Source organism: Parasteatoda tepidariorum, chromosome 4 (genome assembly GCF_982258835.1).
Source record: "Parasteatoda tepidariorum strain Cologne lab strain chromosome 4, Ptep-v5.0, whole genome shotgun sequence".
Classification (NCBI taxonomy): Eukaryota; Metazoa; Arthropoda; class Arachnida; order Araneae; family Theridiidae; genus Parasteatoda; species Parasteatoda tepidariorum.
The window spans coordinates 103,306,769-103,332,690 of NC_141758.1; the positions used below are offsets into that span (position 1 = coordinate 103,306,769).

Sequence of the window (25,922 nt, forward strand, 5' to 3'; positions counted from 1 at the left end):
CTATGGTTTGGTCAGGAGAGCGATCCCAAGTTTGGACCTCACAACATAATTTTTTTTTTTTTTTTTTGTGCATTTTGCCTTACCTCGAGAACTTTTTAAATGAATTGAAGCATTTTTGTACACAATTATAAAATTCGTTTACCCAAAAATAATTCCGTGCAGCAAAAAAAATTATAGATAATGTAATTTTTTTTAATAATAGCCGAAATTTTTTTTTTATATGTATACAATTTTTTAAATCATTTTAAAGTATGTAATTTTATATGACAAAATACAAAATTTAAGCAAAATCGATTCCAGAGAAATTGAATTTTAAATATACGACTTTTCTGAAATTCGGTTTCTCAGGAACTATTCAACCGATTTCGGTTAAATTTTGTATTTTGCTGTGTAAAAATAGATATTTTAATGTGATTTAAAACATTGCATACTTTGAAAAATTCAAAACTTTTTCGACTATTAATAAGTCATTAATAAATATTAACTAAAATTCATTTTTTGCACGGGGTTATCTTTGGCTAAACGAATTTTATAATTGAGTGCAAATTTTTTTCACTTCGCTTAAAAAGTTCTCGAGATATGGTGAAAACCCAAATGACGCAAAAAAGAAATTTAACATTAAGGGGAATAAATTTTAGATCGCTCTCCTGACCTTATTCCCCGGATTGCGATTATCCCCTATATTTTGGGGCTCAGAAATCTGAAACGGTTGAAAAAAAAGTATGTTTATTCAGAGAAAGTACGTTTTTGTGTCTGATTTCGTAACTTAAAATATCTTCTGCACTATGAGGAAAATTCATTTTTTTTCTTTAAAATTAGTAGCATAAGTTTCTCATGCCGGTGAAATTGCATGATAGCATAAAAGAAATTATTTAACCTAAAAGGTTCTGAATAATAAAACACGTAAAAAGTAAAATTGAACAGCTCTCCTGCCTAAAATTTTGGGACTATATTTTCTAAATTTCACCCCCCTCCTCAAATTTTGAGGGTCACAAAAACCGGATCCATTGAATGTTTATACAGAGAAAGATCATGTTTATGTCTAAATTTGTAACATAAAATATAGTCTTCCAAACTAATGGGCAAATTTTGTTAACTAAGAAATACATAAAGATCATAAACAATATTAGCTTATGAATTATTTAAGTAAACCGAAAACATTTTGTTTTATCTTTTATGTACGAAATATACGAATTCATTTGAGCATGTTTGTGCTGAAATAAAAAATAAACTATTGTTGTTGTCTAAAAATTTCTTAATAAAATTTTATAATTGGAAGATATTGATGAAACTTAAAGCTTTCCTTAAATCAGTGGAAGCGTTGATCTACAATTCCTAAGGAATTTCACTGGAACAGAATTTTCAGAAAGTAGCCTTTCTCAAATAAAATTTAATTTAATTTTATGGTGCAATACAAATACGACCATCAACCAATCACGAAATTTAATATCAAAATCTTGACAAATTTAAGAACTATTTGATATCAGGAATAATGGAGTTTTAAAAAATAAGACTTTTTCTTCTTTATTAGATTTATAACATTTGATTACAGTTACATGTGCATTTGTTATTCGTATAATTTCACCACAAAACTTCTCTAATTTAGAAATTTTCATGACTATTTTATCTTTTTTTTTAGAAAATGATTTTATTTGTTGATTTATTTGTTTGTATTTAATTCTTAAGAGTGCTTAAGAATTACTGGGCATTCTTGATAAAGAATTAAGAAATTGAACATTTTAAAATAAATAGCTGTTCTATAAAATTCTTATTATGTGTCTCAGATATATATTATCATTTGAAATTTATGTATTTTTAATTGCGAAAAAATTGCTGGTAAAATTGTGGTACTGTATGGGAATGACATTTCTGGAAGAAAAAAAAGAACATAATTTTGGTTAATAAAACCAACATATACGGTATTAAAACCCGTCATTTGGCTATTTTTCCGTTTATATTGCAACGAGTATGGTAAATTCAGGTTTTCGATAGTATAGTTCCTATTACCACACATTTAGAAAAAAAAATACAAAACTGAAAAGTAAATTCATCCTAATAAATGGTTTTTATGTCATGCTCCAAGGTATCCTGATAAAATTATCAAATTTTACCATATTTACGATATTTTATTTTGTATTATACAACCATTTTATTGTTATTTTTATCAAAATCATTACCAAGGTGCTTCAGTTAAAATTACCGAAATTTTTAGCGTTTCCCTAGATCCAGAAATACGGTAAATTCTACCATATTCCAGCAGTTATGACCATACGTATTGTAGTTTAAGAGAGTGATTGAAATTCCTATTTAATATTTAAACTACCGATTAATATCATTTCAAGAACAATTAGAATTATACAATTAGAACTATTCAATGTATAACATTTCAAGAACAATTAAAACTATTCAATCTATATACATTGCAATATTGCATTAGTATTTCCTATCATGCTTTTCAAATCAGAATAACTAAATATTCATAACTAGACTAGATATAGCACTAGGACTATAAATTCAACTGCCGTACATAAAACCTAATTTTAGATTATCACTGATAAAACAATGAAAAATCATCATTCCTCTAATTAAATATTTTAAAAATAGTCTTCTATGGCTAGTAACGTTCACAATTATCTCAATAAACTTCATTACATCATTTCATTCGACTTAACTCAGTCGGGGTTCCGGCGAAAGAATGGTGATTATTTAGGGTTCCGTAGCCGAAAAAGAATTGGAAATTGCTGCTCGATGAGACAAACGACTCTTGTTTTTTTTTTGTTTGTTTTTTAAATTTTAATAAATTCAATTTTTTCAACGTTAAGTTTCTGTGAGAGCTAATAATATCGAGGGTTTTTCAGATCTCACTAACTTAAATATAAAACCTTTCTTTAAACCACTAAATAAATTAGGTTAACTATGTTATTTCATATAAAGAGAAAATTCTATTCCTATTCTATCTCAGATATCTATTTTTCAAGGAAAGATTTCTTTCGCGGTTTTTTTTCCACCGTGAAGAAAACATACCGTAGATAGAATAAGATAATAAAAGCTTGTTGAAATAATGAAACATAAAAGTTCTGGTCAAAATATACTGCCGAGTAGCGGCTAACCACAACATCCTCTCTTTCACTAGCTACAAAATTTTGCGTATAATTATAAATCGTTTTTGCAAGCAATTTTTTTTTAGAATTTCAAACGTTAAATTAAGGTTGAGTAAAAGCATCTTCAAACATTTCTTGAAATTTTCTTAACATTCTAGAAACAAAGACAAATAAAAAAATCTTCAATGCACGGAAAATTATAGTTTTTTTTTTTTATTCATTTTATTTTTGTTAAATTATGAACTTAGAACATATTGCAACTTCTGTAAAGAGATTTAGATTTAGGATTAATACCTGGGGAAGATTATGATTCATACCTTAGTTGGGGAAGTAAAAAGCAAATTTAAGCGCAATGACTAGAGAAAATGAGCAAAAAAGCAGTTTTATATTGAAAAAATGCCTCAACATTTAACTGGTTCTCAATAACTTGAGTTTGTTTTGAAAAAAAGCACAGTAAGTTAGATAAAAGAAATGCAATGGAATCACAAGTGACTGATAATGTGAAACCATCTATCAAATAAAAAGGGTTAGACAAACGAATGACGTATGTTATAAACTTATACACGTTTGTAAAAATAAATTATACTCAAAATAAAATAAAAATTAAGCAATCCAATATATTTTTCCTTTATGCTGGAACAGGTGATTCACAAACAGTGTCTTAAAGAGAAACTATAAAACGTGAGATAATGAAATCTTTGTGACCACGTGATTGAGGGTGATAGACTTGCTATTGTACATAGACATTGCTTATGAATCATTGATATTAAAAATAAAAAAAAGCGAATTTGAATAGCATTAGAAGCCATTGAAAGTGTGAAACTACAAAACATGTGGGACGACTTGTATAATGATTAAAATGCTGAGTCATTGTAACAATATGGTTACACCATTGAATATTTGAAACTGAAACATAATAGGCATGTCTTTCTTTAATTTCATGAGTAAATTAGTGTATCATATATAATAGTTTTGAAAATATAAAGATTTAGAATCCATTCATTCATTTGTGCTAGCTATAGTTAATGGAGAATAATATAACTTTAAATCCATAGAGTAAATAATTTAATATATTCTCATTGAAAATATTAAATTATTAATATATTCAATAACTTCGATAATAGGTTCATTTAATGATATTCAATAGTTGAATATAATAGATATTGCTAATTAAATAGAGTTATATTTTAATTAAATAAAACATTCCACTAAAATTTAGAGCATAGACTGTTTTCATGAAATAAAGATTTTTAAAAATTCTCCATCCATAACATCATAAAATGAAACGTTCCCAAAAATATAAAGCTTTATATTTATTTAACGTTTCGGCTTCTAAAATATTCAGAAGATTATTTTAAAAACATAAATAAAATTATTTATATTTAGGTAAAAGACATTTTAATAAACTATAAGAAAGCTATAGATGTTTGCCCTAATCTCAAAACAAGGCTAATTTTCTCAACAAATAGTCACATTTTAAAAGATAAAAGGAATGACAAAAGAAAATAACTTTATTTCAAGCAATTGTTTTAAACCTTTTTGCATTTCGGTTGACTGTAAAATTAATATTTCTATCATGTAAGAGAATTAGGTAAAAAGAACATTCATCATATTTCTGTAACAGAAAATTACGTCACCTGAGGCACAAGAATTGAGAAAAAAGGTGATTGTAAATAAACAAAAAATAGACTTAACTATCTAGAAACTAATTTTTAAAAATCTATTTTTATACCAAGCAAAAATCTATAAAATGTTTGCTGTTTTTTTTTTTTCATTTCAGTTATTACCGTAATTATAAAAAATGCTGCAAAATTGTACCCATCCTGTAAAATAAGTTTTTAAAAAGATAAATAAATATAAAAACAATCTGTTTCAAGGGAGCATATTTTGATCATAAAATTAATGATATACTTCCTAGGGACGCACAAAATAGAAAGAAAAAGTGCTTTTAAACATGATATTAAAAATTCGCAAAAATACTAGTTTTTAAGTGATGCTTTCATATCTATAATATATTCTACTCAGCAATCTAACATAATACTGTGTTAATTTGGAGGACTGGAAGCGAATTTGTTAAAATGATAAAAATGGTCATATGAGAATACGTATTATATTTATGATTAATAACCTTAAATTTCTTATTTTCAAAGGAATGATATAATTTTCAAATAAATGGAAATGCCTTAAAAACGAAAACAAAACAACTTAAATTAACAACAATAAATGAAAATGCAATGCATACTTGGAGAATAGCAACAAATTACAATCAGTTTAATGATCATTGAATCGGTGATATCTTTTTACAAACAGTTCACTCTTAGAAAATGTTTTTACAAATCACTCTCTCAAATTTTTACAAATTTACAATGAATAAAATAAAAATCTCTCAAGAAACTGCTAAATTAATAAGAGAAAACTTATTCCACTGTAACATTTAGAACACTTATTAGTTTTTATAATGCCAGATGCAAAAGTATTTTGATTAATTAGCTTTGAAAGTTAGAGAAAAAAAATTGTCTGCTTTCTCTTAAAAATAGCTACACAACTCAACATTTTATAAATTTACAGTAAATAAAGTCAAACTTTTATGAGAAAGTTATTGAATTATTTACTCTGTTCCATTTCATGTACATTTATTAGCGCTTTTAATATCAGGTGAATAAGTGTTTCATTTAATTAGCTTTGAGAGTAATAAAAATCGTCTGCTTCAGATAAAATAGTCAAACTGCTTTTTTTAACTAACTAAAACGATCTTTTGCACACATGAAATACATGCAAATGTTTTGCTTTAAAAGATCGTTTGAAACAACTTTATTCTCATTCTATGATAAAGCTATGAATAACCTATAAAATTACTAAATTAACGATGTATTTTCGAAAAACTTTTGAGATGTTTATTCACGAATAAAACGTCACGAATTTTTAAGTCTGGTGCATTAAATCAAGTACTTTTTGTATGCTTGTTCATTATTATTCTATTTATTGAGAACCGAAATAATTGTCAGCTTTAATAATTAGTTTATGCAGACATTTAACATTTTTAGAACCAAAATATATTTTTACTTAAATTTTGAATTAAAAGTCAGCAGCCATTTGCTTTAGAAAAATATGAATTTCTTATAAAATAGTGCAGAAGTATAAAGTTGTTTGCAGCAAAATATAACATTTTTATTGCTCTTTTACATGTTTAATTGAAATCTATTATATTGAATATAATTTCATATAATAAAGAAAAATATGCAATTATTGAAACTTTAAATAAATTTCCCTACCTACTCTACTCTAAAAATTTTATTAATAAAACCACTCAAATTAATATTAATAACGTTCTAAAATTAATGAAATAATCAGTAAAAAAACTATATTAAAATATATTTTAAAGCAAAATCAGAGCAGTAACTAATGTAAATCTAAGCTCCAAGCAATAAGTGATTAACCAAAAACTGCATTTATTCGCTGTTAATTATGGAAAGTAGGAAACGCAACAAAGCTAGAGGTGGTTTTTACGCATGACTTCTTATTTCTTATTTGATTACTTATTTTTCGAAAAAAAGCTAGTTTTTTTTTCTGATACCAGAAGGAAACTCAGGGCCTGAAGTGAGTCATAGAAAAAAAAAGGCCACAGTAGTTCGAATATTTAAGAATAAAAGAAAGCAAGTGACTTTAAAAAAAAAAAGCTTTGCGCATATAAAACCACCAAAACTATTAATACTTAATATACCATTTCTGAACTAATAACGCTTTGAAACAGCCAGTAGAAAGATATATACTTAACCCATAATAGTTAACACAGTTAAAAATTACTCGAGTTTGCAATACCATTGGGTGAGTAGTTATTAAAATTTAAAATATATTTTCTTGTTTCATAACGATGAAAGATGATTTAAACTGTTAACCTCAAATAAAGATGCGTAACCCTATTTCCACACATAGAAGTAATAATCATAGCTGCTATAAAAATTGAGAAATTCATTAACATTGCATTGATTTACATTATAATTCATTTGCATTATAATTTACATTAATTATTGATAATGCCAGCTCCGGCAAATAAAGTTTCAGAAACAAAACAAACTTGACTTATTGATAAAGCCCATGTATACAAAGATAAAGATCAAAAAAGAGGACGTATGTATGATACCATTCATAAAAACTACGATTTTTGATCAATGGAGCAATTACAAAAATATCACCTTTACAAATATTACATGATTGGCATGATGGTTGAGATGAAATGCAGAAATACAATGCCTAGGCATGATAAGTATCAAATTATAGACCTGATCTTGGGGAAGAGTAATCCACTCTGCAAGCAATGCTTTCTGAAGTTCCGGTACACATGTAGGAGATGGTTGATGGGCTACAACATGCCAGCCAATCATATCCCACACATGCTATATCGGATTCAAATCAGGTGAGAATGCTGGCAAATTTCATACGGGTTTCCTCAGATTAAAGGCATTCGTTTACGATGCTTGCCTAGATAGGGCTGGGGGTGTTAGCCATAAACACATATTTTGCACCCATGAAGCCCCTAAACAAACGTACATGCTGTTCCGATAAATTTGGCTTGTCATGGTTCCGATTTGAATATGCAGACCTGTTCTGCAGCCCAGTGCTCTGACGCCTACCTTTAACGAGCAATCCTGCACCTCCGTAATGGTGTCGTTTAATGTCGTCTTGGTGGTATGGGTACCTGGTACTAAACCTGGACTCGACGGAAAACATCACACAATCCCACTGTGACGATGCCAGTTGCCGTGAGTTGCCAACCAATATTTCTACCTCATAAGAGTCATTCGTAGGCGTCCTCTGTTTCATAACAATTCGGTTTATTTCAAAAATTCCATTTCCGTGTGATTCTGAATTATCCTTAACCTATGGACGTGAGTGTACATGGAAACTATAATTTTAATTCAAGAGTAATTTTCACTCGTGTTTTCTCATCATTTTCACAGAAATGATACCAAAAATAACAGCAGTCAAATCGAAGATGATAAACAACAATAATTAATAATGTACGTCGAAAAATATAACTTTTTTATGGGAAAATTGTAGGCTGTAGATAAAAACATTGAAGTAAGATAAAACTTTCAGAACAAGGAATGGTAAAAATAACGGTTAACAACTAATTTAAGTATTTGCTGAAGGGAAAGGGTTAAATAAGGATGCAAATTTGAGGAGCGCGAGATGTAATCTATAAAAGTAAAAGGCCGCTTACAAATCTACTCTAAATAATTCTAACAATGTTTTTAAACTAATAACTTATTTGAAATAACTAGTAAAAAATAAATTTATTTATAATAAATTTTCCCATAAAATAAATAAATAAATAAATAAAAATTAAAAAAAAACTTATCTAAGCCACTAGTGATTGTTAGTGGATAACCGTAACATTATTTCGTCATCCAGAAGATATATATTAAGCAGTGATGAAAAAAATAGATGGAACTGTTATATAATCAGAAAGGTAGTTTTTACTCATATATTCTAAATATTTTTATTGATATGATGACGAAAAATAAGAGCAATAAAATAAGTGACTGTAAATAACAGTTATTTATCGGAGAATGGGACACTTTTTGTCGAATGCCGGAAGATAATTCGGGCTCATAAAAGTCGAATACAACTTTGAGGATAAGGAATGGTAGAAATAACAGTAAACAAACGATCTAAGCATATGCAGTAAGAAAAGGGTTAAAGTTTCATTCAGAAATTAATAATTATTCTGAAGAAAAAAAAAACATCAGCAACAAAAACGTTTACAAAATACATTTTTAGTGTAAGTTCGAGGGAAAATATGTTAATTTAAATTACTAATTACTAGAGTAACCCTATTTCCTCGCATAGAAGAAATATTTCAAGTAGTGAGGAAAATTGAGGAACGCATGGAAACCACCATATACTCTGAGACGTAATTTTTACTCATGTCGTCTCATAATTTTCATAAAAACTACACCAAAAAACGAGAGAAATAAAACAGTAGACTGTAAATAATAGTTGATGAGGTTTGTCGGAGAAAAGTGGGTCTTTTTTTGCTGTACGATTAGAAACTTCGGGATCTGAAATTAACTATAGAATAAGGTATAACATTAAGAGAAAAGTATGGTAAAATTAACAGTAAACAAACGATCTAAGGATTTTCAGTAGGAAAAGGGTTAAAGTTTTGTTTGGAAATTAATAATTCTTCTGAAAAACTTACTTAAAATATATTTTCTAATTATTTCAGAGTGAAAAATGTTAACATTACTTGTCAATCACAAGTGATTATTCGCAACCTTATTTATTTGAAAACTCAGCCACACTTGAAAGAAAATTTTTTAGAAATGATAAAAACTATACCTGGCAACTATCATATAAATTGAGCGATAACTTAGAGTACTGTCTTCGCATAAATTTAGAAGTGATGCTAAAAAATAGAAGACGGTAAGCAATAACTAAAAATGTTTGTTGGGAAAAGTGGATTCCGATTTCGCAGTAAATCGGAAAAAAGTAAAAGTAAGGTACAATATTAAGTATAAAGAAGGAGGAAAATATCAGTAAACAAGTGACCAAAGCATTTGCATTATAAAAATGGTTAAAGTTTCGTTCAGAAATTAATAATTCACAGAAATTGTAGTAGGAAAAAAACTTAACTCAAAATATTTTTTCACCTTAAATCAATGTTAATCTAAGTTGTTAATCGTTAGTGGTTACGTGTACCTTTATTTCCACACATACAAGATACATTTCTAGAAATGACGAAAATTGAGAAACACAAGGATGATCCAAGAAATGTTTCAAGCAATGATGAAACACATGGAAACAGTCATATAATCCGAGAAGCAAATTTTTTTCCTCGTGTCTCCTTATTATTTTCTCAGAAATGATATCAAGTAGTGAGAGCAATAAAACCAAAGACGGTAAACAATAATTAATTATGTTTGCGGGGATGTCTGAAACTAACCACTGAAGTAAGATAGAATTTTAAGAGCAAGAAGATGGTAAAAATATCTGCAAAACAAACGACTAAAAAAAGGGTTAAAATTTTGCTGTAAAACTAATAATTTCTCTAATAAAACTAGTAAAAATACTTACTTAAAATATATTTTCACTATAAGTCAAAATGTTTTAATCCTTGCTGCAAATGATTAGTGGTTAACCACATTTCTTCACGCACAAGTAACATTAGTAGCAATGATGAAAACTAGGAAATACATGGAAACCGCATAATCGAAGAGGTAGTTTTCACTCATACCTTCTCATCATTTTCACCAAAAAGCTAAAGAATAAAAAATATAAAAAAGCTAAAACATTTCTATTCCGCAGTAAATAATAGTTATTTATTTGTCGGAAAAAGTGGGCCTTTTTTTTTCTAATGCCGGAAGGAAATTCGGGGCCATAGAAGTAAGTAAGAGGCCACATTAAGAGTAAGGAATGGTAAAAATAAAAGTAAGAAAGCGACCTTGAGAGTAAAAAAAAAGAATAAAAAAACTTAAGCGAACAGGTAGATAGGGCAGCTGAAGTGGGTAAAGAATTCTCTTCTGTGCAAAAGAGAAAGGGTTACAGTTTTTTTTTACAAACAGGAGGAAGTGAAAGTAAAGGGTGAAAAAAAAAGCGATAGGGTAAAAAGTGAAAGGGTTGTTTCATTCAAGGTCCCGAAATGGTATTTGCTCTATATTTGGAAAGGATACACGGGGCTCCGAAAGGGTTAATAATTTTTTTCCTAGTTTTTCCAACGAAGTTTTGAAGATCGTTCAAGGGCAAGTTATTATTATTTTTGAAATTAAGCGAAATTAGACTAATTATATGATTATTTAAGACATATAAGTGAAATGGACTCCTAACCAAGCAAGATTTCTTTATTGAGCATTTCCCAAAAAGTCGATGAACTGCATTTTTTGAGATAGATAAATAATCAATAAATTGGCCATGACATTGAAGGGTGCTCCAAGGTCGAAGAATAAATTTATCGTTACGTCCCACGCATTGTGGTTTATTTTTGACTACAATGTACCAAGTGCAGGGATCAGGATTCAGTGTTTGATAGGAAATTCGAAAATCTGGTGCGTATATATTTCTGTCAAAAATAATAAGTAATTAATGTTTTTTACGTAATGATAACGCTTGGTAAAATTAAATTTTGAAATGCTAAAATATAATTAAAAATTTAAATAGCACTAAAATTTTAATAAAATAATCTTAAATGCTACGAATTTTGAATAACAAAAATACTAAACTATCATGAAAAATATTTACACACTAAATTATTTGAATTTAAGTTATATAAAAATAAATAAATTTTAAATAAAGCTTTAACAGAAAAATAATTATATAATTGCATCTTCCTACCCATTTTAAACAAACATGACTCCAAAATAAATTGTTGAAGGAGAAAAACGCTCTGTTATTCTTACTTTTTAATTTTAATAAGTTATAATCAATGTTGATTAACTAGGGATTGTTTAGGCTATTGATTTAGGCCTGTATAATTTTTTTTTATATCTTATTGTGAACTGCAGGAAGTACCAGAACCTCACTTTAATACACCTAATAAAATATTAAATTTCTATACCAGCTACAGCAACAAGTTACAGTTTTGAGCAAATATTTATTGGCTATGCTAACGAACAAAATGTTTTAGTTTTTATTTACGTATTTATATTAATTTAAATATTTATTTGGAGAAGAGTGGTTTTGAAATGTTTATCTTACAAAGCTGGAGATGATAAATGAATAAATAAGTAAAATTTTATCACGCTTAAATTTTATTCAATTAAGTTAAAATTTTATTTTAGAAAACAAATATTTATTCAGATTTTGATTTAACTAAATTGAATATAAACGAGTCAATTTAAAATGCATTTCAAAAAGTAATCATAATAGAATTATAATATTAGATTAACTTAGGATTTTCCATTTTGCCTTAAAAATTGTTTACAAATATAATCAATTACAACAAGAACTTAGGAAATACAAAATGTGTCTTTGGAACAAATAAATATAACTTTCGTAACACTAAAAGTCACCAATAGCACAGTGGGTAATATATGAAAACACGTGTTTCGAAGTGTACAGGTAATCTGCTTACATCTGTTTAAAAAAAGAAGTTGAAGTAATTTTTTCACAATGAACTCCATTATCAAAACATATTATTCTAAATGTTAAACTCAAGACCTTGCATTTAAAATCGTCTGCTCGAAATTCAAAACTAATGTTTATGAAATCAAAAACCAAACGATTTTTAAAAATCATTTAATACTAAGTTTGAAAAGTCTTCTGTTAAAATCTTTTTACAGATGTAGCGTCTACGACAGAAAGGGTGAAGAAGAAAGCTAACTTTTTAATTCGGAATATAGATTATGTGTTAATTATTAGAATGATAATTTACATTACTTTCTTAGAAAGATTTGGTACAGGTAAGTTGTCAATGTTAAATATTTTTAAATACTAAAAGCTCTCTTCGTTATTTTTATTACTATTTATCATTTTTAAAAATGTTAATTTTTTGGGTTAAAATTGTGATTTTAATAATTCAAAAGCTAATCTAATAACTAATTTAATTCTTTCATATAATCCTGATGGCAAAAAAATGCAATATAAATTACGAGCACGTATTTCAATCGTATGTTTTCTTCTTCTTTCATTCCGCTTTCTTTTCTATCGGTTTTACTTTTTTGTAATCAATGTTTTTGGTAGAATTTATATATTTCTGTTCCTATTATAGATTTTTTTAATCCTGTGATGTCCATTTCCGTATTTTTTTTAACCATTTTTATTTCGTATTTTTTGAGTCATGAGTCATTTTTGTATTTTTTTTTTATTTCAATATTTTTTTTAAATCAATGTTAACGGTATAATTTTAACATTTCTGTTCCTTTTATAGTTTTTTTTAATACTATAATTTCCAACTTAATTTTTTTATTTTTTATGAAAAAGCAGTTTTTAAATTTTTTGTATTTTTTCATTTTGTATTTTTTTTTAATTTCAATATTTTTTTAAATCAATGTTTTCGGTAGAATTTTAACATTTCTGTTCCTTTTATAGTTTTTTTTAATACTATATTTTCCAACTTAATTTTTTTTTATTTTATGAAAAAGCAGTTTTTAAATTTTTTGTATTTTTTCATTTTGTATTTTTTTTTAATTTCAACATTTTTTGAAATCAATGTTTTCGGTAAAATATTAATATTTCTGTTCCTATTATAGTTTTTTTAATCCTGTAATGTCCAGTTCCATATTTTTTTAATCATTTTCATTTCGTATCTTTTGAGTCATGAGTCATTTTTGTATTATTTTATTTCAATATTTTTTTATTTCAATATTTTTTTATTTCAATATTTTTTTAAATCAATGTTTTCGGTAGAATTTTAACATTTCTGTTCCTTTTATAGTTTTTTTAATACTATAATTTCCAACTTCATATTTTTTTTATTTCTTTTTTTTTATGAAAAAGCAGTTTTTAAATTTTTTGTATGGCTGAAAATGACAGAAAAACAATAAAGAAATTCCATTGATCTAATTAACCTTTTTGGTTAAAAACTAATACTTATACATATTATACATTGATAATTACGGACGAATTTGGTATATTTTTTGATTATTGAAAATTATTTTTTGCCGATACAAGTAAATAATGAATTAATTTTATTTACCCTCAAAAATCTTCGCATGCACAAAATTGTAAAAATCAGTAAAACCATGCTCTCAAAAATCAATTATAATAAAATTATCTAAAAAAATTAAAATTTATGTTTTTAAATAGACTGAAAAGTTATAATTCTATTTTTACCACACATTTAACGAAAAATGTAAGGAGCATCACTTTCGAAATATATGGGTGCAATTTTCGGTGGTGATAGAAGTTGTGACAAAAGTGATGCACCTTTCGTTTTTGTTTTAGATTTTATAGCAAAAAAAAAAATAGTGTTATTTTTCAGCAATTTTTAATTTAGTTCAGTTTTGTGTTCGTAAGAATTTATTTAAGTCGTGCAATGGTCGAAATAATTGCCATCAAATTTGCTTTTACTATTTAGAAAACAATTGTATTTTGTATATTTACCAGCTCAAGGCCCCACTTGAGTACTCATCAAATTTGAGTACTCAATATAATCGGAGAGTGAATAAATTAAGTTTTTGACAAAATGTTATTTGGAGATAAATTATGTTTGAAACGACCATAAAAATATCAAAACTTATATTGTCAGCAGACGCACATAAGATTTAATCCCTTTAGCTAGTCAGAAAGTGGTTGAATTTTTAATGATAAAAAGTCCTATTTGGCACAAACATTTTTCATTGAGGTCCAGAAATGATAGGAATTTGTAAAGTCATTCAGCAAAGAGCTTTAGTCAAAGTTTGAATATTCTCACTAATCAAAATTTTAATTCTCGGTAATTAACACTTAACGATAACATTGTGATCGATTCGGTTTTTAAAACTTACCTTAACAGCAGTCATAGATCCCAAGTAGAGATTTGAAAGCTCTAGTTGGTCGGAAAATGTTCAAAATTTAGATTATAAGATTCCACACTTATAGATACAAGTGCGTGTGTAATTTGAAAGTGTGGTAAAATTTTCTATTATTTCAGAAAAATTGCCTAGTATGGTATAAAATGTAAACTAATTGAGTCAGACGTGTAAACTAATTGAGTCAGACGTGTAAACCAGTTATAAACTGCGTTCTTAAGAACCAGGTTTTTTTTCTTTCAAATTGGACAAATGAGAAAGGTTGGATAATTGTCTTTTTTTTTTTCTTTAAATTTTCAGGATATGTTTATTGCCAGTTTATTGCCAGTAATATCAAACATATATATTTGCGAAAATTTTGTTTTTGCTTGTTTTGGAAGTCTAAACTAAAATTCCTCTGGAATTAAAAACCCATCTATTTACATGCGGTAATATTTTTTTGTAAAATGAGTAAACCACTGAACTGTCAATTATTTTAGCCCTTATTACTTCTAGTCTAACTAATAAGATATAAAAGCTTTCAGAGACCTCTGCATCGAAGGTCAAAAGGCATAGAAAAATCTTCGAAATAAGGCTATTTTCTAACTTTCAGCGCCAAAATCTACTTGTGTCAACAGTGAATCCCAAATAGATGTATTTTTATGAATACAATAAGAAGTACCTAAAAAGTCAATATATATATATAAAAAAAAAGGGGGGGGGGGTAAACGCACTACCCTGAATAAATTTTGATCCTTTGATCGGATCTTCAGGTTCTAGGACTCCATCTTAATGGCTAGAGAGGGTGACCTAAATTATGCTAATTGAATAGTGCAGACGATATTTTAAATTACGAAATCATACAAAAAAGACGTACTTTCTCTTAATAAACATACCTTTTCTCGATAGACAAAATGTAGGGGATAGCTGCAATCTCAGAAATATGGTCGCCATAGTTTTGTCAGGAGAGCGATCCGAAGCTTCGACCCCCTAATATTAATTTTATTTTTTTGTATATTTCGCCATATCTCGAGAACTTTTAAAGCTAAATGAAAAATCTTTGCACAATATTATAAAATTCGTTTATCTAAAGATAAAAAAAAATAAATGAAAAAATTAATTTTAGTAAATATTTACTGTTTTTTATCATTTTATATAGTAACAATCGTAAAACTTTTGAATTGTAAGGTACGTATATATATTTTTACATAATTTTAAAGTATTTAATTTTACAATATTTGGGCGAAAGCCGCTGAACAGTTATTGAGAAATTAAATTTTAAGTACACGACTTTTTAAAAAATCCGATTTCTATGAAACTAAAAAGTTCTCGAGATATGACGAAATACGCAAAAAATAATATTAACATTAGGGGGTTTAAGCTTTGGATCGCTCTCCTGATCAAACTATTGGAACCATATTTCCCAGTTTGCTGTTACCCCCTATATTTTGGGGATCAAAAATCCGAATCCTTAGGGAAAAAAAAGGCATGTTTATTAAGAGAAAGCACGTTTCTGTGTATGATTTTGTAACTTTACTAACACCAATTAATTAGCATATTTGAGGTCACCCCCTCAAGCCATTAAGATTTAGTCCTACAACGTGAAGATCCGATCATTCAATCAAAAGTTATTCAGGATGGTCCGTTTTTTATTTTGCACACTGAACATTAGGCATGACATTAAAATGTACTTTAAAGTACTAAGAAGATTAAATTTTGATCCATAAGGTCATAACTGATTTTGTCAAAGCTTGACACAAAAGAAATTCGCTAGATAAGAAGCTTTAAGTATAGCTGAAACTAAATCAACTTCAGATCCATGGTTATTGATTCATCTATTATATAATGTAACCTTATATTTTAAGGCTCGTACCTGAATAATATTTAATATTTAAATATATTGTATCACATGACGCAATAATTAATTTACAACGTTTTAGTTCCAAAAAAGATAAGTGGAGGCGCCGGGTATCGATCCCGGTACCTCTCGCATGCTAAGCGAGCGCTCTACCATCTGAGCTACGCCCCCTACGTCTTGCAAATTAAACTGTTATTTATTCTCCCAATAAATATCAGATTTCGACTGCTAATTAAATAGGTCAGTAACGTAAACCGCGTCACAGGTAGAACTGACGAAACAGCTTCAGCACTTTCTTTCACGCCTAACAAAACGTCTAGAGAGTAAAAACTATTTATGTTGCATTATATGCTTGTTATAAACCTCACAATATATTCAATATTTCAACTCTCGTTAGAATAAATAAAGATGACTAAAACGAAAAAACATTGTAGAATTACAAATTTGTCAACATGGATAAAAATTCCACAAAAAATAACAAACAAAAAAATTACCAGGATAAAAATTATTTATAAAAAGATACAGCCCTGAAAGTGCTCTGTCATGCTTGGCTGATATGTGTGTGTAACAAACATGACATTTTGGTTTGTATAGTTTAGTTAGTTATGATTAAAAGGATTATATTTAATCAAATTACTTTTATAATATATATATATATATATATATTCGACAAAGTCAAAAATATCAAGTATCCTACCTTGCCTGATTCCTAAAAGAACTGAATCCTATATATATAATCTCAAAATAATAGTACAGTGTTCGTATAATTTTTCACGGCATTTACAGCCTTTAGTAAAATAATCTGATTAAGCTTGAATATTATTATTAATAGTTTGCAGAAAATGTGTACAAAATGTTCTTATGACAATTCACCAAAAATTAGCTCTTAAACAACCAGAAAATTAACTGCTAAGCTATAGGGGCTAAGCAATGGGGAAAAAATAAGAAAAAAATTATTTTTTATTGAAATAGATACATAGATTGCATTCGATAAATACTTCAATTGCATTCGATAGATAAATCAAATAAAATAAAATATGAGCCAGACACATTCTTTCAATTTCTTTTTGATTTTCTGTGGGATAGGGAGCAAAATAAAAAAGAGAAATTCCGAATTAACTTTTAAACTTAGGATTTCACGCATTGGGTCTCAATCTTAGTGTTAAAACTCACTTATGTTTTGTTATAAAAACCTAAGATTAAGATAATGAACTTTGCGTATCCACATGTTCTTATATAGCAATCGAAATCCACCCAAACCAACAAACAAAATTATTCGTATTACTAAAGATTTCAAAATCAAAAATGTTGTTATCGAATACATTCTACTACTTCATATTTAAATATATTGTATCACATATGACGCAATCATTAATTTACAACGTTTTAGTTCCAAAAATGATAAGTGGAGGCGCCGGGTATCGATACCGGTACCTCTCGCATGCTAAGCGAGCGCTCTACCATCTGAGCTACGCCCCCTACGCCTTGCAAACTAAACTGTAATTTATTCTCCCAATAAATATCAGATCTTGACTGCTAATTAAATAGGTCAGTAACGTAAACCGCGTCACAGGTAGAACTGACGAAACAGCTTCAACGCTTTCTTTCACGCCTAACAAAACGCCTAGAGAGTAAGAACTATTTGTGTTGCATTATATGTTATAAACCTCACAATTTATTCTATACTTCAATATTCCAACTTTTGTTAGAATTAATAAAGGTGACTAAAACGCAAATATTGTATAATTCCAAATTTGTTAACACGGATAAAAATTCCAAACAAAATAACAAACAAACAAAAAAGCAAAATTGCATTTAATATATCCATCGATTAAAAAAAATGAGTCGGACACATTCTTATAATTTCTTTTTGATTTTCTGTGGAATAGAGATCAAAATAAAAAAGCGAAATTCCTAATTAACTTTTAAAATAATGATCTCCCGCACTTGGAGTCAATCTTAGTGATTCGAGGACCTTTTCCTAAATTTGTCAATAATTAATTTGTGCTGATGACATACCAAGTTACGACATCAAATATAAAAAAAAGTACTTTCTTTGAATTAGTCTACCTTTTTGTTGGCGTATTTGGATTTTTGACCTTCAATACATGAGGGAAGGTCGCAATTAAAAAAAAATATGGTCTCAATATTAGTTTAAGCAAAAGCACAGTCAAAAGTTTGGATCCCTAAATATTAATTTCACTTTCAGCAAATCTCACTGTATCTAGAAAGCCTTTCAAGCAAATTGAAAAAATTTTGTGAGCAATTACAAAATTCGCTTACTCAAAGATATAGAAATTAATTTTCAATAATTATTGATTATTTTGTATTATTTAATAATAATTTTTAATGCAAGGTAATTTAAGGTACAAATTTTTTTTTCATCATCTTAAAGTTTGTAATTTTGAAAGGCAAAGTTCAAAATTTAAAGGAAATCGGCCAAGTTGCTCTCGAGAGACAAAGCCTCTAAAATTTGCTTTTTAAATTTTGATAACTTATAAATTATTAAACCTTCTCCGTTCGCACCTTCTTATTCTCTTCGTTGGTATCCGAAAAAACGAGTATTTAAAAACGAGTACTTAAAAACAAGTATTTTGACAGAAAAACTCACGTTTTTTTTTCACCTTATAGTAATTCCCAATTCTTCCAGTTTTCATAACTATTTTGTTTTTGAATGTGCGTCAAATAGAACTTCAGTTAAAAACCTTTTAGTTATAGACGATAGCTGTCAAACTTACCGGAAATTACAAGAACGAAACCGGAAGTAGGTAATAGTCTCGGTTTTATTTCTATTTCTGAGAATATTTTTCTGAAATATTTAATTTTTAAAAGCTCTTAGACTCTCGTCTAATAATTATATTTTAATAAGATTTTACGGTTCGTTGTTTCTGTTTGTTGGCAACGCATGTAAAATTTCCTATTTTCGCAGTTGCATTATCTTTAATTCATCAATACATAAAAATATTTAGTGTTTTTTCCTAATTATAAACAAAAACAATATTTAGATTCCTTTATACATAGAAATTAAAGTATAAAAATATTATGAGATTGTTGTTTCATTCTTCTTGTGTTGAACGCTGAATAAGTTATAGATTCTAGACAGTATTCACGAACTATTTTAAAATATCGTTACAGAGAACTCCAGGCATTAAATATGAAAATAAAACTAAGCAAATGTATGAAGGGTTGCGCCACCTATAAAATACAATATCTTTCAGCTGTCAAACGCTCATATTATCCATCTAAAATGTAATTATAAACTATTATTGCATTTTTCTCAGAATGAAAAATTTTATACGTTTCTGACTACGAAAAGCAAACTAACGGAAATAATTATTAAAAATTTTTCTTCATACTTTCAGTGAATATTTCTAGTACTTGTGGTTATGTAGCTGACCTCCAGAATTCAGATAGCTGTATTATTTTTTGTTCTAAGAGATATTTTGTAGTTAATAATATTAAAAAAAATTTTAAAAAAATTTGAAAAATATGCTTAACACTCTATAATTTTTATTAATTTTATGATATAATTTAAGTTGAGGTTCAGATAGTTATACGAAACAGCTCAGAATTTTTTTTGTTGTATGTATAAGGGTGATTCTTACGAAATATGACATTTACTGTCCCTTGCTCCAAGATCTAATACTATAATACTAAAAGAACTTTGAAAAAAAAAATGATAAATTGCATTGCTGTTAGCATTTTAAAATGACTTTGCACTAGCATTGACTGTTTTGTATACTTAAAAAATTTAATTGAACATCAAAAAGTCATTTTCCTGGCATGTCCCAAACAATATTTCCAATAGTACCTAGCTTCAAAACTTCCCATACATTTTTCAAAGTCGAATTTTTTTTCATCTTGTCCTATGTAAGCATTTCTAGAATATATGCAGAGGGTATTGTTTACTAAAACTTCGCTTAAAATAATTTTTTCTGTCAATAATTTGTTTGTCCCATGAAAATCTGTCATTTTCCAGGCTACTTTTATTTAGTGATTTATAACCAAAATAGATAGCGCCAGGAATCAATATCTTATGTTAATAGATTGATTAGATACCCTCCTATCTGAACGTGTCTTGTTGCATGAATAAAGAACTAATTTTCTGGCTCAAAATCTATTTCAAAAATTTTTTCAAGGTGAGTAGGTTTTTATGCTGTCATTTTCATGGCTTCTTGAAATCATTAATAACAAAAACTACAAAGATTTATCTGAGTAATTTTAAGAAATACTGTTGTTTTCTGCAGAATATAAACGTCTTCGGCCAAAATATCAAATTAAAGTAAAGTTATATGCTATAAAATGGCGAATTTGTCATTATCCTGGCTGTCATTTTCCTGGCTTATGATTGCCAGGACATTGAAGTGTTACCAGAAATTCTTTTTAACTGCTAATACTGTAAAAGGGTAAAGCAAATATTAACCTAATACCAAGTTTATGCATGATTGTAATATGCTTGGATGTAATCAAAATTATTTATTTATTTAAATGATTGATTTTTACACACAATTTTATTCTGCACGTATCAATAACAAAATTTTTTTGTTTCTTTCTACAGTGGATAAAAAGAATTAATTTAAGCAATTCATGGTCCATCTAACATAAAGGCTTAAGTTGAGTTTCTTACTATTAACTTAAAATGACTGTTTTTTACACTTCTAAGGTAACATGTCATTTTCCTGGCATTCAAGATTTGGTGAATTTCTATTTTATTTTTTCTCTCTAGCAAATGTCAATAAACTACGACACTGCTGTCTATAAGATATTAATAAACGTATCCAGTGTTACACTATCATGATACGCACATTTTAACCTAAAAAACTAAATTTATATATAAAATTATAGCTGTATTTATTATGCAAAGTAATTTAAACATACATTGCCGCGTGCATTCTTAAATTTAATTGCTACTGATAAAATCCGTTAAGTTTGCCTGAGTTTTTTGTTTGAAATGCAAACAAAAAGGGATTTAACTGCTTTTTATAAAATAACTTTTAGAGAAAGCGGTAAAACATTACATAAAGCAGTGGCTTCGAAAATCATTTTAAGGTCATTTCCCTCATAAAATGCGTTAACAAGTTTGAAATGTTCTGAAATATTTTGGGAAATAGGGAAAGTGGATCCCAAAGAAAATTTCGTTAAATAGAAAGTTCACTTCGCTATTTCGAAGTTATTTTGCGAAGAAATTTCCAAAATGCTCTTGGTTCCTCGAAAAAATTCGCAAAATGGAAGTTCGTTAAATAGAAGTACGACTGTATATTGTTATAACAAATTTGATGAGTTCTCAACTGTATTTTAATATTTTTGTTTACTGAACGGATAAATGTATTTTAAATATAATTTTTGCATTCATCACTTTATGAATGAAACTGACAGTTAAGTTCTAACTCATTTAACGAATATCTTTAACTATAATTTATAATAGTACATTAATGTAATTTGCACCAAAAAATAATAATTGTAAAACAGTTAATAAGATCCGAAACCGATTTAAATAATTTTATTTTAAAATGCAACGCAAAATTACATTATTCTAAAAATAATAATAATAAAAGTAATCCTCCCAAACTCTTAATTTTAGAAATTACACAACATCAAAGACGTAATAAACAGTATAAGTAAGTATAACCTTTAAACAAGGGGTACAAAAATATTTATAGGAAAGCAATATTTTTATGACTTTGGTCAGTTTTATGCTGATGGCAACCAAACCAATATGAAAATTAATGTGGTAAAACTGGATCCTACCATGTGATTTTCCGGTCAATAAAAATGTATTGACTACAATGCTAAACTGTGACACTATCATTAGATTTTCATCTTTTGTAAGAAATGTATTTATTTACACTAATATATATAAAACTAGTGGGCTGCGCCTCCTGCTCGCTAACGCTCGCCAACCCCGAAAATTGCTACGCAATCTTATATGTTTTGCTTCGCAAACCAAGCTTGCTTCGCTCGCTACTAACTTAGGTACATTGCAAAGGCACACAATTCTAAGAATTCAAAACAATCATTCAAATCCGTATAAAAACTTTTTTTTTTTTAAATTACATCTTTTTAGTAAATACTAAGTCATTAAAATAAATTTGAATTCAAATAAATGACATGTAATTCGTTAAACCTATTAGAGATGTGCTATAGTATAATTCGTGATATAAATCAAAAATCGTCAAATAAATTCGTAAGATATAAATTCATGAAAAAAAGCGGTTTCGACAAAATACTAAAATAGAGATCTATCGACAAAGACTACTCACTTCTGCCTATCTTTGCATGAGATATGAGATAGTATGAGATTTGAGAGTATGATTTAGTATGAGATTGCCGCAGCTGATGCTCTCTGGTTATTTCAGTTTCCGTTTTTAAAAGCGCTATATGTTGAGCCACCACAGCTAGATTTGGCATGTGACATTTTTAGCGGCAATCATTGGTCGATTCACCGTGTAAGAGAAATAGTAACGTAAACAAAACAAAGCAAACGTTACCACCGGCGGAAAAGAAATACAGTCAAAATTTGGGAGCCACGTAAGAGAATTATATATATTAGATATAAATTGCAGCAATGTTGGGAAAAGTATCTGATTTTTCAAAAATTTTGTATCGAGTGTAGTCGGATACCTTAGAGAGGGACAAACCAATAAATCATTATTGCTTAAGTGCTAGACATAAATTAATTTGCAATGAAATTGAGGAACACTAAACTGACAAATACGTAAATTAATTTCCAGTATAGATCTGATAAAGCCTGATAATATTATGTATATTGCATACCCATTTAACTCTTAACGGACTTCTAAATAACAAAACACTTTTACTTACTGGGTCCAATATGGCGGCAAAAATCACTTAAATTTTTTAATCACGCTTATTGTTGTCATATTTGTAATCAATTTAATTGTAATTATTTATATAAATATAATTAATTACTGGATCCAATACGGAGGCAAAAATCACTTTATATTTTACTCACTCTTATTGTTGTCATATTTGCAATCAATTTAATTGTAATTATTTATATAAATATTATTACTTACTGGGTCCAATATGGAGGCAAAAATCACTTTATATTTTAATCATGCCTATTGTTGTCATATTTGCAATCAATTTAATTGTAATTATTTATATAAATATAATTACTTACTGTGTCCGATATGGTGGCAAAAATCACATTATTTTTCAATCACGCTTATTGCTGTTATATTTGTAATAAATTTAATTGTAATTATTTATATAACTATAGTTAATATTATAATTCTACTTGATGGGAAGTAAAGGGTCAATATGTTTAAATTGCACTCCACTTGCCGTAATACATTTTTACACTCGGCTGAAAAAGTTTTAAAACTTTTAAAGTCAGTTTTCAGAAGTCTTTTCAATTCTGACTTTCTTGAAGTTTTCAACTTCCTTCAATTTATTCTTTTAGGAAGTTTTTTTAGCTTTGGAAGCAAAGAGAGTTTGGTAGTATTTTATAAATATCTGTGAAAGTGGTTTTTAGAGAAATAGTTGAGTTTTAACCCGTTTATATAAATAGTTTAGAGAGTCACAACCCAATATGCAATGAAAATGAACCCGAAATAAATTATCTGATTCTTGGACTCGATAATTCTGTTATTTTCCCCAGCTGTTTAGTTTCTTTAATTTTTATACTATATCCACGTTCCTTAGGAGCTCTATACTAATCTTCCCTCTTATTGTTTCGCTTATATTCTTCTGATTTATTTAGTTATTTATTTAATTGCTCCTCAGACTTTGCAACAATATTTAATTTCGTTATACGGAATGCATACTATTACTTGACTTTGGCGGAATGTAGCCCCTGATAACTTTTACATTTGATATTTAATTCAAACAAATTCTTTCGCAATTTAGTTTCTTGAGCCTTGGAGGCTCAGGGGATACAAAGTTCGCCTTCCTATGGCGATTCGAGTCCCAGCCGTGACTGGTCGATACGAATTCCGCAACCGGCTTGCACCGAGCACAGTGCTGATGTAAAATATCCTCCGTGGTAGACGAATCATGGGTTAGAGTACAATTGCCTTCAGGCTAACCGTGGGAGGTTTTCGTGGCTTTCCTCTTCATGTAACGCAATAGCGGGTTAGTTCCACTAAAAAGTCCTCCACGGAGGCAAATTTTCCCCAATACTTGATCCAGGAGTTCCCTTGTCTTCTGGATTGGTTTCAAAATTACAAGGCTACGATGTTGAACATTAGTAGTTATAAACTCAAAATTAGGTCAGTTGTTCAACTACGGTTATAAAATAAAATAAAATAAATTTAGTTTCTTTATTTTAATTTTTAAATTTAAACTTAAATATTTTTTTTTTCAGATATACATTTCGCTTTCAAACGCTTTTATTTTTAAAACATATTTTAAAATAAACGTTCTTTGCTTCAAAGTTAATAGAGATTTTTAAGAAAAAAAGATTTTTATTTACACATTTATTACACATTGATTAAGGGCACTTGAGTGTATTGCCGTAAACAGATCCTGAGTAGATTATATATGATCATTTTTTGAAGAATTAACATAGCATGACACTAACATTTTAAATTTTTATAATATAATAATATTGCATAACGTTATAGACAGCTTGCCCCCTAAGTGGTAACCCAGAATCAAATCTTAGCAATGACGATTCATTTCGCGTACAGCTTCCGGAATACACCGTTCTCAGTGATAACGAAAATCATTCCACTAATAGGCGGATCATGAGTTATCAATCTGTGAATTTCGTGGTTTTCTCTCTTATTTAGCGAAATAATTCTCTATGAAGGTGAGTTGGCCCAAATGATTCCATGGGCGCTCCATTGTCTTTATAGAAGGCTTCAAAATTATAAGAAAACGGAGGTGAACGTTAATATACTTGCAGATCTGGAATGACCAGCTGTTTGGATATAAAATACAATATTTGAAATAATAACCTTAGCTGAAGATTAGTAATTATAACTTACTATTTATAAAATCAGTGTTGTGGTTGAGGGCCAAAGACAAATATTTTTCTCATATTATATTTGTGTACGATATTGAAGGCTTCGCAGTATCAGAAAATTTAAAAAAGAAAAGAAAATTATGGAATTCTGAAACTGAGTAGTGCCTAGTTATTATCAGTGGCCACTTTTTAAAACATTGGGTTACTTTTTCAAAAATTAAAAATTTTAAAACATTAAAAAAAACTGTTGAATTAGTTGAAAATAATATGTGAAATTTTTTGAGGAATGAGCTCGAAATAAAAGTAATTTACATAATATTATAAAATATTCACAGTTAAATATTTATTTAAAAAAATTATAATGAAATGCACAGGTAATGCACTTCGACAAAAATGGCAATTGGCAGCAATTTTTAAATCGCCATTTGGCATATTTAGTTGTCCTGTGGCCAGTGGCAGCTTTTAATTTTGCTCTATGCAGATTTATAAAATTTTTTTGTATTGAAATGAGGTTAAAATATTTCTTTCTTTTTTTGGTACAATTTATAACCGTTGTACTTCACAGTTTCATGTTAATATGAAAATATAACGACGAATTCTTTTTT

The 25,922-nt window shown here is 28.1% G+C and overlaps 1 non-coding gene across 1 annotated transcript; it reads right to left on the bottom strand.

Moving 5' to 3' along the window:
• Positions 1 to 16,483: 16,483 nt before the first annotated feature.
• Positions 16,484 to 16,556, bottom strand: TRNAA-AGC (transfer RNA alanine (anticodon AGC)). Its single transcript has one exon. It is a non-coding gene; the product is annotated as a tRNA-Ala (tRNA).
• Between the last annotated feature and the right edge of the window lie 9,366 nt (positions 16,557 to 25,922).